The following is a 14,121-nucleotide window of genomic DNA, read 5'->3' as shown; positions in this document are numbered from 1 at the left end:
CCCCCGGTTGAAGTTGTTCCCAACTGGGGATCTTAAAGGCAAGTCCAATGCCGTTGGGAGGGGATGAGAGGAAAGAAAGTCACTGTGGTGACGAAGCCCAGTCTCTCCTTGAAAGCCCAGTTTGCTTTGAGGTTTCTTTGCAGCTCCAGGAGGCCCACGGCCTTGGAGACTTAAGGTTCTGTCTTCAGCCAATACAGTACTTGCCAGATTTTTCCTCACTAGAGAAAGATCAGAAGGGCCAGGAATTAAATAGAAATGTATATCACATTTTGTTAGGGCCTACATTATTCCATAAAAGTATAATTATTTTTAAAAGGCTTTAAGAGGCCTGCAGCACAATCAAGAAAGGAAAATCCACCCATGTTTTATCTGATGCACTGCACGTGCTAGCAACTCGGCTGTTAAAAGAAGGGGCTCTGGAGCCACAATGCCTGGGTTCAAATCACAGCTCAGAAACTTACAATGTGGCATTGGGAGGCTTACTTGGCCTCTCTGAGCTTCAGTTTTCTTATCTGTAAAATGGGGCTGACAAGAATAGTCACCTTAAAGAGTATTGAAGGTTCAATGTGATACAATTTGAAAGCAAACACTTAGCATAGCTCTCTATCACTTAGCAAAGCACTCAATGCATGCATTGTTTGTAGCACATTTAATATTTCCATATATGAATCACTGATTCATGCATGCAGCAAATATTTGAGTACCTATCCACTGACCCAGAAGGCCATATTCTTTTCATTACCCTCTTCCTTTCCCTCCCAGATTATAAACCTTAAACTCCAAGGCACAGGGAAGCCATTTATTATGCTGAATGAGAAAAAGTCCACTTTTTGAAGTGTCAACAGGCTTGGATTTAAGCTTGTGTAAATCAGGTTTGGGACATTACAGAGCTCTGGAGAACACACGAGGAACACAGGCACAGAGCTAAGCCACACGGCTGGAGTTCCTCACAGAACAGCATGTGGGCCCACAAAGATGGCGACATGAAAGCTCAGGGCCTTCCAAAGACCACCTACAGGGGCTGAGAGAGGACAGAACTAGTCTCCATGCCGGCAAATACTGGTTGAGTTTTGCTATTTGCCCAATGGTGCTGGTGCTTGGGCCCCAGGGGCAAGCAGCAGCCTGCAGGGCCTGTTCTCTGTGGCCTTGTGGTCCAATAGGGACACAAATATTCAGACCAGCACTGGCTGGTCCAGTGATGATGGCAAGGGCTGATGTCACTTGGTGACACCCAGAGGAGGTACATTTGAATGGAGGTTCCAGCTAGTCTTTGCCATGAGGACAAATAGGAAGAATTTCATGAGAAACCAAAGAGGCCTCTAGTAAGAAATTTTGAACTAAAGAACAATAATAATATGAATCCCAGATACTGTAAATTTCATCAAATTCAAGATCTATATCTTTTTTTTTTTAATTTAAAGGATCTTATTTGTAAGCTGTCATAAATGACTTCTCCAATTTGAAGGCATCTCTCCCAAGTACGTTTCAATTACAGACACGATGGGAATGTCCAGGCTGCTTCAGACATTGACCATAGCCCAACAGGTGCTCAGGGAGCCACGCTCAGCAAATATGTTGCCACAGAAACTTAGCCTTGGAGGAAAATCAACATCACACCTTGACTGGTCCCTTGGGTGGTGTGTGTGTGTGTGTGTGTGTGTGTGTGTGTGTGTGTGTGTGTGTGTTTTCTGTTTGTGGAAAACCAGTACTTCTGAAAAATCAGGCTATTTGTGTTGGCAACACAAGGAAAGGTGTCCTGATTGCCACCAAGTAAGGCCCAGGCCATGACATGCACACCCACGAACCCTCAATTCAACACATTGGCTTCTTTACCAGTAGAAGCACACATGGGCAATAGTAGTAGCAAAATAGTGTGGTCAGCAAGAAAATAACCTCATTGGAAATATTACCCTATTTCTTGGGGAGAGTCATTTGACTCTGCATTACTGTATTTGAGATTCTGATAAGTGCTTAGAGCATTTTTTTTCTTTTTAATTTCATTGAACCAGCATTTTTCTCTTTACAAGAGTCAGTTTTGATCTCAACAATTAGGAAGTGAATTTCTCTCTTTTAGTGTGTGAAAGAAAAATACTTCAACTAAGACCAGTAACAACCACTATTCCGAATATCTGAAAAACATTGCTTTTAAAAAAAAATGTTTTACCAGCTCAACACCCTGAACTTACTATAGTGTGAACTAATAAGAACTCCTTTATTTTCCTTCGCCCAGGAAACCGGTGGGACTCTTGGACTCATCCTGCCCTCTGGTGGCTGGTTTTGTAAACTGCACCAGGAAGACCACATCATAAACAGGAACTTTTTCTTTTCATAGGATTCCTATGATTTCCTGTGATTCTTCTACAATTACAGTGCCGCCAAACCACTATCTTCTGACCTGTAAACCTTGCATTCAGTTTACTATTCAAACTGAGTGAAATACTGACTTTCACTTAATTAAACACAGAGGGTTCAAATGTATCCCAACAGCCAGCTGCATACTGGTTCATGTGGGCTGCAGTAATGAATGAATTCACCTGGTGGGTGAAACCCAGTACACCGTGTTTTTAAACCTTGAACACTACAAGATCAGTGAATTTAATTCATCTGACAAGTTCATTGTTTAATATATTCTGGACACACTGAATGGAGCTAACATCTAGGTGTCCAAGAATAACAAAAGTCATTCAAAGAAGAATTAGAAGCTTGAATCAGTATTGGCACAGGAATATACAGCGTTCTGAACACTCCCACATATGCATGGAACTTGACCTAGAAAGAGAAGTAGTATGAATCAGAGTGGAAGGGTACACTCATCAGGAAGGGAGAAAACTATTTATTCTTCTTTAAAAAATAAATTTGGGTCATGCATCAAGCTTTAGAGAAAACAACACCATAGTTCATAATTTCTTCTAAATTCAAGGTTTAGAAGAAAATATAGGAGACTACACCTGAGACCAAAAGTACCTAAGGGGCAAAAAAAGTACCTAGGGGTAGATATGTTCGATTATAGCAAACAGAACTTTTGCAAAAGTTACCTTAAACAAAGTTAACAGATAAGACTAGAAGCACACATGGCCAATGAAATCTTAGTGACCAGACCATATAAAGAATTCCTATAAGCTGATTTTTAAAGGAGCAAATAGCACCATAGAAAACAAGAGCAAAAGACAGGTGAGTGTTCCATGCAAGTAGTCCAAGGTACTTGAGAGACCAGGGCAAGAAGATTTCTTTGAGCCCAGGAGTTCAAGATCAGCCTGGGCAAGAGGAAAAACTACATGAACAGGCACCTCACTGAAAAGTACAGCCAAATGGCAATATGTTGCATCATCTATCAAAAATAAGGAAAATGCAGATCAAAACATTACTGAGAGAGCATTTGGCTCCCATCATGCAGCCATTAAAAACAAACGTGGCAATACCAGACCCAGAGGAAACAAGAACATGGAGAAAGTGGGACTTCTCCACATTGCTGGTAGAAGTTTAAATTGGCAAAATTATTACTTAATAGTTAATAAATAATAGCCAACAAATATCTAATTAGCATATCTAGTTGATGTTATACAACAAACATCCAAGTCATGTCTGTAAAGTTATACACCCTCTTTACAGCCAAATCCTTCTGGGGCTACAGAATTTTTGCACATGTGCACCAGGAGAGGTGTTGGCAGTGATGAGATCAGTGGGACATTGTTGCACAACCAACCCTCACATCCTCCAGAGCCAATGACATGCTTTTGGCAGAGCTCAGCATGGTGACTGCAAGCAAGGGCTTTGGGATTACACAGAAGGCGGGGGTTATACTTGTAGCTGTATAGGCTTCCACAATTGCATAACTCTCTCTGTACCCAGGTTTTTCATTTGTCAGTGGGGATAGTAATGTCTCTGTCCTAAAAATTAGTGAGAATGTAAATGACAGGTCTGTAAGATATTTTGCACAGTGCCTGGCACACAGTAGCTGCTCAACAAATGGTTGTTGTGCCTTTTATTGCCGTCATCATGACTATCTGAACTGTGTTATGATTTGGACTTGAAATGTCCCCCCAAAACTCATGTGTTGAAAATATGGCCCTCAATGCAGCAAAGTTTAGAGGTGATGCAACATATTGCCATGTGGCTCTCCTTTTCAGTGAGTTGTTTAAACAGAGAATGAGGCTTCCCTACCATCAAATGCCTACTTTTTAAAGAAGTGATTGAATCACGAGGGCTCTCATTTCATCACTGGATTAATCCATTTGATGGATTAATCCATTGAGAGCTAGATGTGCTACTGGGAGGTAGGGCCTAGTTAGAGGAGTAGGTCACTGTGGGTATGCCCTGAAAGGGTTTGTCTTCTCCATAGCTGACCCCCCATTCTCTTTCTCATTCCTGGAGAGGGAGGAGAGCCGCTTTCCCCTCCAAGCCTTTCCTCCATGATGTCTCTGCCTTAGCGCCAGGAACAGAATCCTCTAAAATCATAAGTCAAAATCAATCTTTCCTTCTCTAACTTGTCCTTGTCAGGTATTTTGGTTACAGCGACATAAAGTTGATGAACACATCTGATGATTAGTAATAATTTATGACCCAGGAAAAATTATCTTTCTGGTAAGGAAGACAGATATCAGGAAAGAATATTCCACGCTGAATTCTTAGAACAGTAAGAATGGCAGTCAGAGATTCCAACAGTGAGATGACCAGAGGTGCATGGGCGGTCTTAGCATCCACTGCATGACAGACAAAAGAGTCTCACCACCCCCATCATCATCTACCTCAGCCATTTAGTTGGTCCCCTTCCTTTGGTGGTGAGACCGGTGGAACATGGTACCTCACTCTACTTGACCTCCTTGGTCCTGGTCATCAATAAGACACATGCACCAAGTTTGTGAGGTGTCCCATTATCCACTAAAATGCTTACCTGGGCCTGCTGCTCCACCCCTAACCTGGCCAAGGGGAAAACCAAGGAGTCAGCTGACTATACCTGGTGACAGTCGTTAGTCTGACACAAGACCACAGTATTGGGACCTGAATGACGTTAGATCAGATGAAAAGAAACTGAAGTCGGGCCTTGTTTAAACAGAGAATGAGGCTTCCCCACCATCAAATGCCTACCAAGCTAAGAGGTAGGTCACTGTTAGGGAAAGGTGGGTCCCACCTTTGGGTGGGTGGATGATTGGGCCACATCACTTGCTGTGAGCTAATATTTTATAGAATCGCTTTGTCAAACCAACCAACCAACCCTCAATGCCATCTTTGATTTTAATTGTCAGTATCTACCCTCAGAAATCACAGCTCAAAGGCCTGTCAAAATTGGAAAGCCAAATAGAAATACAGTGGACTGTCCTTTACGCTGTACAAAGAATTTTCCCTCCAGAAATCATACATATATCTATATCATAAATGCAAATTAGATGACCTTTATGCATGTCTCTACCAGAAACTCCCTCTAGGGCATAAAAGGCACTTAATGATATTTTACAGAGATACTTCCTCCAGGTCTCCAAAACATTTACTTTTCCTTTAAATTACGGTTAAGGCAAATTATAAATGAAAACCATCAAAATTGCTGTGAGTTTAGCTTTCATTGGAAATAATCATCCGCTGTGATTTCCTTGGGGGCTAAGACTATAAATTCCAGGACTCTGTCTTTGAGATTAAGTCCTTTTTCTTCCTCTAAAACTTAAATGCATATATTCCCTTCCACAAGATCCAGACATGGGATTATCTGTGTGCAAAAAAAAAAAAAAAAATGTTCATGATGTCTATCCCCCTACAGGAAAAAAAAAAAAAAAAAGACACTCCTATGTTCTGTGGGTCACTGTTTCTGACATTCATTTGCGGGACAGTTGGTGTAGTCGATTGTAAGAGCAGATTGACAAAAAGAATGTAGAATTTTCATGGCATGCCAACTGTAAAAGGGAAATGTTTGACAAGCAAAGAAATCGGTACCAAGTCAAGTAACTTTACATGTATGTAAATTGGCTGGAATTGTGCCTGTCAGCCATCACTTGGGTCCCAGAGGCCTGAGTGCTGAAAAGCATTCAGAATCACAGACAAGACTGGGTGCACCTAGCCAAGCCAACAGCCCTGGCCGAATGCTCATAGCCACCAGAGCCTGCACCCCATGGGGCCTGGCTATGCCACCCTCTGCTCCGGGTCGGGCTGTGGACACTCATCACTGTTCACCTACTCCTGGATTTTCATCCGAGGTATTAACTAAGCACCTCCTACATGCAGACCCAGGGGTATGACCCCTGCCATGAGATGCTTTGGCTTAAGAAGGAAGAAAAGGCTGGGTAAGGGGGCACACACCTGTAATCCCAGTAGCTTGGGAAGCTGAGGCAGGAGGATCACAAGTTCAAAGCCAGCCTCAGCAATGGTAAGATGCTAAGCAACTCAGCGAGATCCTGTCTCTAAATAAAACACAAAATAGAGCTGGGATGTGGCTCAGTGGTGGAGTGCCCCTGAGTTCAATCCCCAGTACCCACCCACCCCCAAAAAGAAGAGAAGACTCAGGACCTTCTTCCAGTTCTTTGCTTCTCCCTCTTTCTAGCAAGGTAAGACTATTCACTGCTTTTTCATTATCCAGTCTGCCCAGACTTAACATGACAACCTGCCTACCACCGTCTGAATGTTAAATCCTGATATCCAGTGCGATGATATTTGGAGGTGGGGCCCTTAGAAGGCGGTTAGGTCCTGAGTGAGGGTAGCAACCCTGGTAAAAGAGGGCCCCGAGAGCTGCCTTGCTCTTTCTGCTACATGAGGAGGCAGGGACCAGAAAGCAGGACGTCACCAGACATGGAATCCGCCACTACCTTGACCTTGGGCTTCCCAGACTCCAGAACTATAAGAAATAAATGACTGTCATCTCCGAGTCCTACAGTCCATGGTATTTTGTTATAGCATCTCAAATGTACTAAAATACTGCCCTCCAGGGAGCACATGGGGCTCTGGGGGCATGGACCAGGCTCACTACCCTCTCTCCTGGTTGCCCACCCCTTTCCCTGGCTCTGCCTAGAATTATGCCCACTCTGCTGCCCTGCAGATGCCTTCAGACCCCTTAATTCTACTGCCGTGAAACTTGAGCACCTGCTGGCTACAGACTTTTCTTGCTCTCTCCCTGGCCATCATGTTGACTTATTTCCAATAAGCATAGATTGAACTTTCTAGAAGCTGATGTTGTGGTGGAGTTTGGGCTACAAGGTGTTTCTTAGGGATCAACAGCTGTGGACTTGGGGGTCAGATGGGAGAAGCCACACAGACTTGACAAAACTCTGCCAACTTGGCCAGGGCCTCTGGAGTGGACATTGCCTGGCAGCGCTGTTCTGTGTGAAGCTGACTGGCCGGGCCTTTACCTGCCCTGCTCCGTCACTGCATGTGGGTTTCCCCAAGGGAGGGGAGGAGCCCAGGCAAGGTGGCTGTCTGCAGCTGAGACAGACCCCAAAGGAGCCACCAGCTGGAGGCGTCTGCTGACCCCACTCCACACAGCTGAGCAGCAGATCCTTTCTAGACAGAGGTGACCTGTCTCCACAGCTGTCGCACCTCTGGTGCAGACCTCTGCTGGCCTTGACCTCACAAATCTTCCTGCCCAGGGCTCTGACCTGTCTCTGGTCATTGTCCACAGACCCTCTCTTGACTTCCAGCTCAGAAGACAGCTCGACTCCCTAGAATTTTGGATAGTCATGTAAACACCCGGGAGGCACATTCTTGCCACCCACCACGGTCATGGATACTAGCAAGCTCTGCTGTCAACTCCACTGCCCCGAGATATGGTGTCCTCCCTGCCTTCCCCACCTCCCATCCGCAGAAGAGTCCCATCTGCACCATGGACTCCTGGTGGAGAAGAGATTGGAAGTGCTTCCAGGGAGCCATGCCAAGGTGGACCCCTCAGAGGCCTGACTACAACCACAGGACGGGTGCACTGAGAAAGAGAATTGGGTCCTCTGTGCCCGAGTCTGCAGGATGGCTTCAACTCCTTGCAAGGGATACAGGAAGATCTGGGGGCCTGTGGTATAGTTGAAGCTTTGGAGGTCACAGAAAATCACTGGAGAGTCAACTTTGAGTTCAGCAGATCCTTGCTTCAGGGGAAATCTCTTCCTCCAGTGTCACTGTGACATCTCAGCCCGAGGACCAGCCCGGTCTCTTAAAGCCCTTTCACCTTTCCCTCACCACACTGCTGCCTCTTTCCATCTTCACTCCCATTATTCCTCCTCTGTGCACAATTTCCCAGCTTCAATTTTCTTCGCTGTCTCAAAAAAGGAAAAGAACACCTCCACCTGAGAGCCTTCTTTGATGAACATCTCCTCCATCTGACTCTGCGTTTACCTGTTCCCAGGATTAGGTTTATATTGAAACCAAATGGCATCATATAAAATTTCAAAGGATCTGTCCAAACTATTATTTGTATTGCATCAGTTCCTTTTTAAATCAGTTAACCAGCAAATAAGGTGGGGGAACATTTTGTTGCCATTAGGACATTTTGGGTTGTTTGGATTTTTTTTTTTTTTTTTTTTTGTGGCTTTTTTTTTAATAAATGATTCGTTGTAATGAGATTTGACCTGGTGGTTATTTGCACGCAGTTATTTGGTGAACATTTGTAATTGTTTTTAGCATGGTATCCATGAAATTGGTCTGTTTCAGCCACAATCAAAGGAGCCCATTATGGGGTGACTCCATTTCCTGGAACCCTAGATGCACTGCATTAAAATATTATCCTCCATTAGGGACTTTTAGGACAAAAAGGTGCCAATGTGTTTCAAATGTTTGTCCCTCATCTAGGTTCATTATTAACCATGTGACAGGTGACCCAGGATAATGACCATGACCTTCATAGACAGTAGCATCAGCAAACACACATGGGACATCCCCTCCATGGCAGGCACTGTGACAGGGCCCTATGTGGACTAATGCATCCTTTACGTGACCCCAGGAGAAAACTGAGATAAGTGAGGTACAAAGTTTGTTCAAGGTCACACAGGTAATGAGACCGTATAGGGATCCAGTTCCAGATTTTCTAAGTCCCTTTCTTATGCCAGGCACAGTAGCATGCACCTGCAGTCCCAGCTACTCAGGTGGCTGAAGCAGGAGGATGGCGTGAGTCCAGAAGTTCAAGGCCAGTCTGGGCAACACAGTGAGACCCTGCCTCAAAAAAATAAACAAGTAAATAGATCCCTATGCCTTTTCCTCCCAGCACTTCACTACTAGCCCACAACAGGGTCAGTACAGGGCTCCATAGCTCAACAACTCGAGGTTGGGCAACCAAGGTTTCCATCCCCTAGAAGTCAGGATGGAAATAAGTTTTCCTGAATGACTGAGAATTAAGCGGACCCCACCCTTCCTGAGCCAAGAGGGCTGCTGAGCTGGGGCACTTGCCGCCTGTCATAGCCCCCCCACCCCTGCCCCCGCATTGCACGGTGACTTCCTGATTTCTTCCTGCCACACCATTGTCGGGTCACACAGGAAAGAACAATGACAGTACCTGAAACACCTTGCCATCTGCCTGGCCCTGGAGCTGAGCTTTCAGGAAACCCACAGGGATTCATCTCTAGGTGAGCCCAGGGGACTCATCTGCACATTGCCTCTTGAAACCCATTCAATTAGCAGATGGGCTTTTGCCTAAAGTGAACATTACTAGGAAGGACAGCGGTGGTTTCATCAAATTATCTCCCTGGGATCTGTTGTATTTCGTGTCATGTAATAACCCAGTTTTTAATCTCACTTAAAAAAGATCTGCTAAGCAAAACCAGAGTCAAGCACACCTCCTACCCACCCACCCAACATCTGAATCGCCAACCCCCGCCGACTATTTCCCCGGTGGAGGACCCGGGTGGCTCAGCGGCTCTGCCACCGCACAGGCAAAAATGCAGAGTTTGTCTCTTTTGTCAGTCTGGAGATAAAATCCTATTCTTTGTAATCCCTGAAGAAACAAATCAAATAAACTCAGGCTGAGCTAACCATTTTCAATCCATCAAAGCAATCAAATTCTGTTTACTTGAATCACAATGATTTCTAAAATGTTATTAAAAAGTAAAATGGAGTTTAACTATTCCAAAAAACCGAAAATGATGTGCAAACACAAAAGGGATAAGATTTCTGTAATTATGTAGACACAAAGTCGGTGCCGTCATTTGTGCCACAATACATTGTAGCTATGGCATGTAAAGATAAAGAGCCCTTTGTCTCACAAAGCCGCTGCAAGTGATGCATAAACATAATTAATGTAAGAAGTCTTCAAAGGGGTGACTATTCATTTAGTTAGTTTTATTGCTCTTTCGGGCAAACAATGGTTTTATAATTTAATAAACCAATTAACTGATTATGTCTCACCCAAAATATTTGTATATCACCCATTCTATCATCTCCAAAGTCCTCATCCCATTTCTTACCCTGACAGCGTCATTGTGAATGCGACTAATTAGTATATTTGGCACATATTTGGCTGGCAGGTTATTTGGAAGCCAGTTCTTTGGGATTCTGTCTCGAGGTGCTATTGTGAACATGTGCAGCAACAACACAAGGCGCTCGTTTCCAGGGTCATTAAGAGTGCAGACGCCACATCGTCAGGATAGTTTAGAGCCACTTTGAAAGAAGGAAGGACCATGGCTGGGCTTCTTGACGGTGATCCGTCAGCTCCTCCGTGGAGGCCTGAGCTGCTCCCGAGCTTGCCACGCTGGATTACAATTGCTGCTTGCGCTCAGACCAGCCTAGTGCCTGGACCCCAGGTGCCTGATGCCGGCTGTGCTGTGGCTGAGATGCTCACCACGCCCCAGCGATCCCGCAGCCGTCCCATTGTGACCCTGTGTTATCAGGAAGAGAAAAGCCTGCTGGGAAGACATGCACCGGGGAAGAGAGCCCTGCATCCTGGGCACATCCTTTCAGCACGTTGACATGTGAAATTGTCATGACAGGTTTTCAGGAGCAAGCCTGTCTGTCAATAAAAGCCTCAAAATGGAGTCATTTAAGAGGATTTGCTGGAACCCTCAGGAAAAGATGTTTTTATTATAGGTACAAATGCACTCCCTGCTCTGGTGCCCAAACGCTGCTGATCCCAACCGGGGACTTCACTGCTAGGATCGCCTGATGTATAAACTCTAACCTGCAAGCCACTGCTCCCGCCTCTTCAGCAAAGAATTCTTTCATTAGCTTGTTCAAGAACTAAACATCCTGAATGAGGCCGGTCCTGTCCTCAAGCAGCACATCATCTAGGAGCATGGAGGCAGGTGCAGTAAATGTGAAGGATGCCCCCAGGAGGTGGCCCACAGCACTGCAAGACGGATGCTTCACTCAGACCAAGAGGACCAGAGGGCCTCTTCCCGCCGCAAGTGATGCATATGTTCCTGGGTGACGGGATGGGGTTACCTGGGTAACCGAGGAGGGGACAGAGCCTGGCAGTTGATCAAAAGGACAGAGGTGAGAAAAAATGCCCATTGGAGACCCGAGAGCCCTTCCCCAGGTGAAGGCTGCCCCGGGGGAGGGGGGCAGGGGGCAGAGTGGGGTAGCACAGAGAGCCAGACGTCGGCAGGACCACACTGCACAAGGCTGCAGTCATGAGGAGGAGTCTGAAAGTGTCCTGGGAGCACTGTGGAACCATGCGCTCGAGGAGGAGAAGCTGTGTGATCTGATTTGCCTTCCAGAAGTAGACACCTATGCTTCCAAAAACTCTTCTGTCTAAGCCAATCATTTCTCCCCAAAAAGTCCTATTGGTTTCTGATACTATGATAACACACCCTCATGATTTATTGCTGGGAGCCATTAGCCAAGTAGGTATGACAATTTCCTTGCCAGCGTACCCCATGTTGCTGACATGTTGCAGCGACATTGAATGTAGGTGACCTTGCTCAAGGACCAAGGCAGATTAGGGTGTTCCCGGTTTTAAGATAATCGTGTTTAGGGCGTTCCCAGTTTAGGTTCCAGGTTTAAGGTTTAAGATTATTCCTCCTGGGAATAGGGCGTATCCTGCTGCCTGAGTTCCCCTTGAGTTCTCACGGGATTCAGACAGTATATTTTGGAGATAGAAGCCCAGTGGAGGTGGATTTGGGCAGAGAACGTGGATTTCCCCAGAACGTGATTGTAGACGGCCGGTGTGAGTTCGGGAATAAAGAGTTGCTGTTTGAATCTACAAGCTGTGTGGTGGCTCGTGATTGTGTGCCCAGCCAGACTGCGGCATTTGTGCCCAGCCAGACTGCGGCAATTTATGGTTCATTTTCCCAGGAAAAAACAAAACTGAGGCATTAGCCCAGGCCTTTCAAAGCCCATCAGGGGTCAGCCCCCCAGATTCCATCCGTGGAGTCATGGCTCAACGGGGGCAGACTCACTGGAGTGTCTGGAGGGAGGCTTTGCTGAAACCGAGAGAAACCCTGAGCCCCAGTAAGTGCCAAATGAACAGAAAACCCCTCGGGTCCCATAGAACAGGAAGTTCTGGAAGTCCAAAGGATGGGTTGCTGTAAACCAGGGTGGTCAAGGAAGGCTCCCGGCAGTGGGACGTGCTCTGAGAGGGGCAGGAGGGACCACGTGGACAGGAGGCCAGGTGGAAGGAAACACAGTGGAACAGCCATGGGTGAACGGCAAAACCAGGAGAGAGATGAAATGAGAGTCCAAGTGCAAAAGACACAGAGGAAGGCTTCAGACTCCATCTTGCAGGTGACTAAATAGCGTCATGATGTCGTCATCAATACCACCAGCACCATGGGCAACGGTGTTCACGGGGAGCTGCTTATCCTCACTGCTTTGAGCTAGGACTTAATCCTAGGTCTTCTGACCCTCTCTACTGCCCCTCACTGCCTTCCCAAGAGCCAAGAGCACTGGGGAGCTGGAAAGGAATGAGTGACAGGTGGCACAAACAGCACGAAGCCCCATGTGGAAGAGGGATTTCAGTAGAATTCCAAGGAGCCTGAGGAACTTAAGATGCTGTGCATGACCCTTCATGAACTGGCCTCCCTCGTGGACCTGAACCCAAGATATACTCATACACATGCCATTCTTATTCCTGGCTCTGTGCCCCTGTGCACCACCCCCTTTATGTGAAGTCTGAGACCCACAAGCCTCTTTCTCTGGGAAGCCCTGCATAACTAAATACACTAGTTAGCTTTCTCTTACTATAATAAAATACTTGAAAAAATCAACTTAAAAAGAATGAAGGTTTACTTTAGCACCTGTGGTGAGACAGCACATCATGGCCAGAAGCGTGAAGAGAGGTGCTCAGCTCATGGCAGCCAGGAAGCAAAAGAAAGGAAGGAGCTGGGTGCCCAGTCCCCTTCAAGGGTGTGACCCCCAATAACCTAAGACTCCTCACTAAGCCCTGCCTTTTAAAGATGCCATCCTCTCCACCACAACCAAGCCAGGAACTTAGCCTTTAATCTACGGGCCTTTGTTGGCAGGGGCATTCTAGATCAAACTAGAGCATCACTCACCCCACTTCACTTCAAGTTGTCCTTGCTAGGAAATGCTAGCGTAGACGTTGCTCTCTTGACTACATGTTCCCCTGTTCCTTGTCAACCCCTAGTCTGGTAATCTTGTGGTTAAGCACAGGGGTTATGAGCTGCAAATCCAGTCACCTCTCCAAGCGCACGTCATGAAAGCCACAATAGGGAAAACATTGCATTTTCCAAGCTCCAGACAATGATGGTGGCCATCAGGAGAATTTCCACTCCCAGGGAGCTGCTGTCGGAAACAACCCCTTGGGCTCCATCTACTCCACCTCCACACATCAGCAAGGGGAGAGTCCACTCTAAAGGGAGGGGAAATGATCAACTCAAAGAGTTTGATTTCTTTGGCCTTTCAACTCAATCCAAAAGGCCACTCTTACAGCTGTGTGTAAACAGCAAAGCCAGCAGCCAGAGTCTCTTGGGTCATGTGACAGCGTGAGCTCATTAATCCCCCAAAGCAGGTAGCAAATGTTGCTGAGGAAGAGAATGAGGATTGCCCAAGGCCTAAACTTCCAAGCTCTCAAATTTTAGGGGGGACATCAGAATTACCTGGAAGCTTTAGGATAACACTGCTGGCCCCACAGCCGGAGTTTCTGATTCAGTCTCTAGGATGGGGCTCAAGAACTCAAATTTCTGAATCCCCAGGTGAGACTGATGCTGCTACTCCAGGGACCACACTTTGAAACCCACTGGTCTAGACCCTGGATGAGAATCTTGCAGAAGA

The sequence above is a fragment of the Marmota flaviventris genome, chromosome 4 (assembly GCF_047511675.1).
Source record: "Marmota flaviventris isolate mMarFla1 chromosome 4, mMarFla1.hap1, whole genome shotgun sequence".
NCBI lineage: Eukaryota > Metazoa > Chordata > Mammalia > Rodentia > Sciuridae > Marmota > Marmota flaviventris.
Note: the sequence above shows the minus strand (reverse complement) of the source record.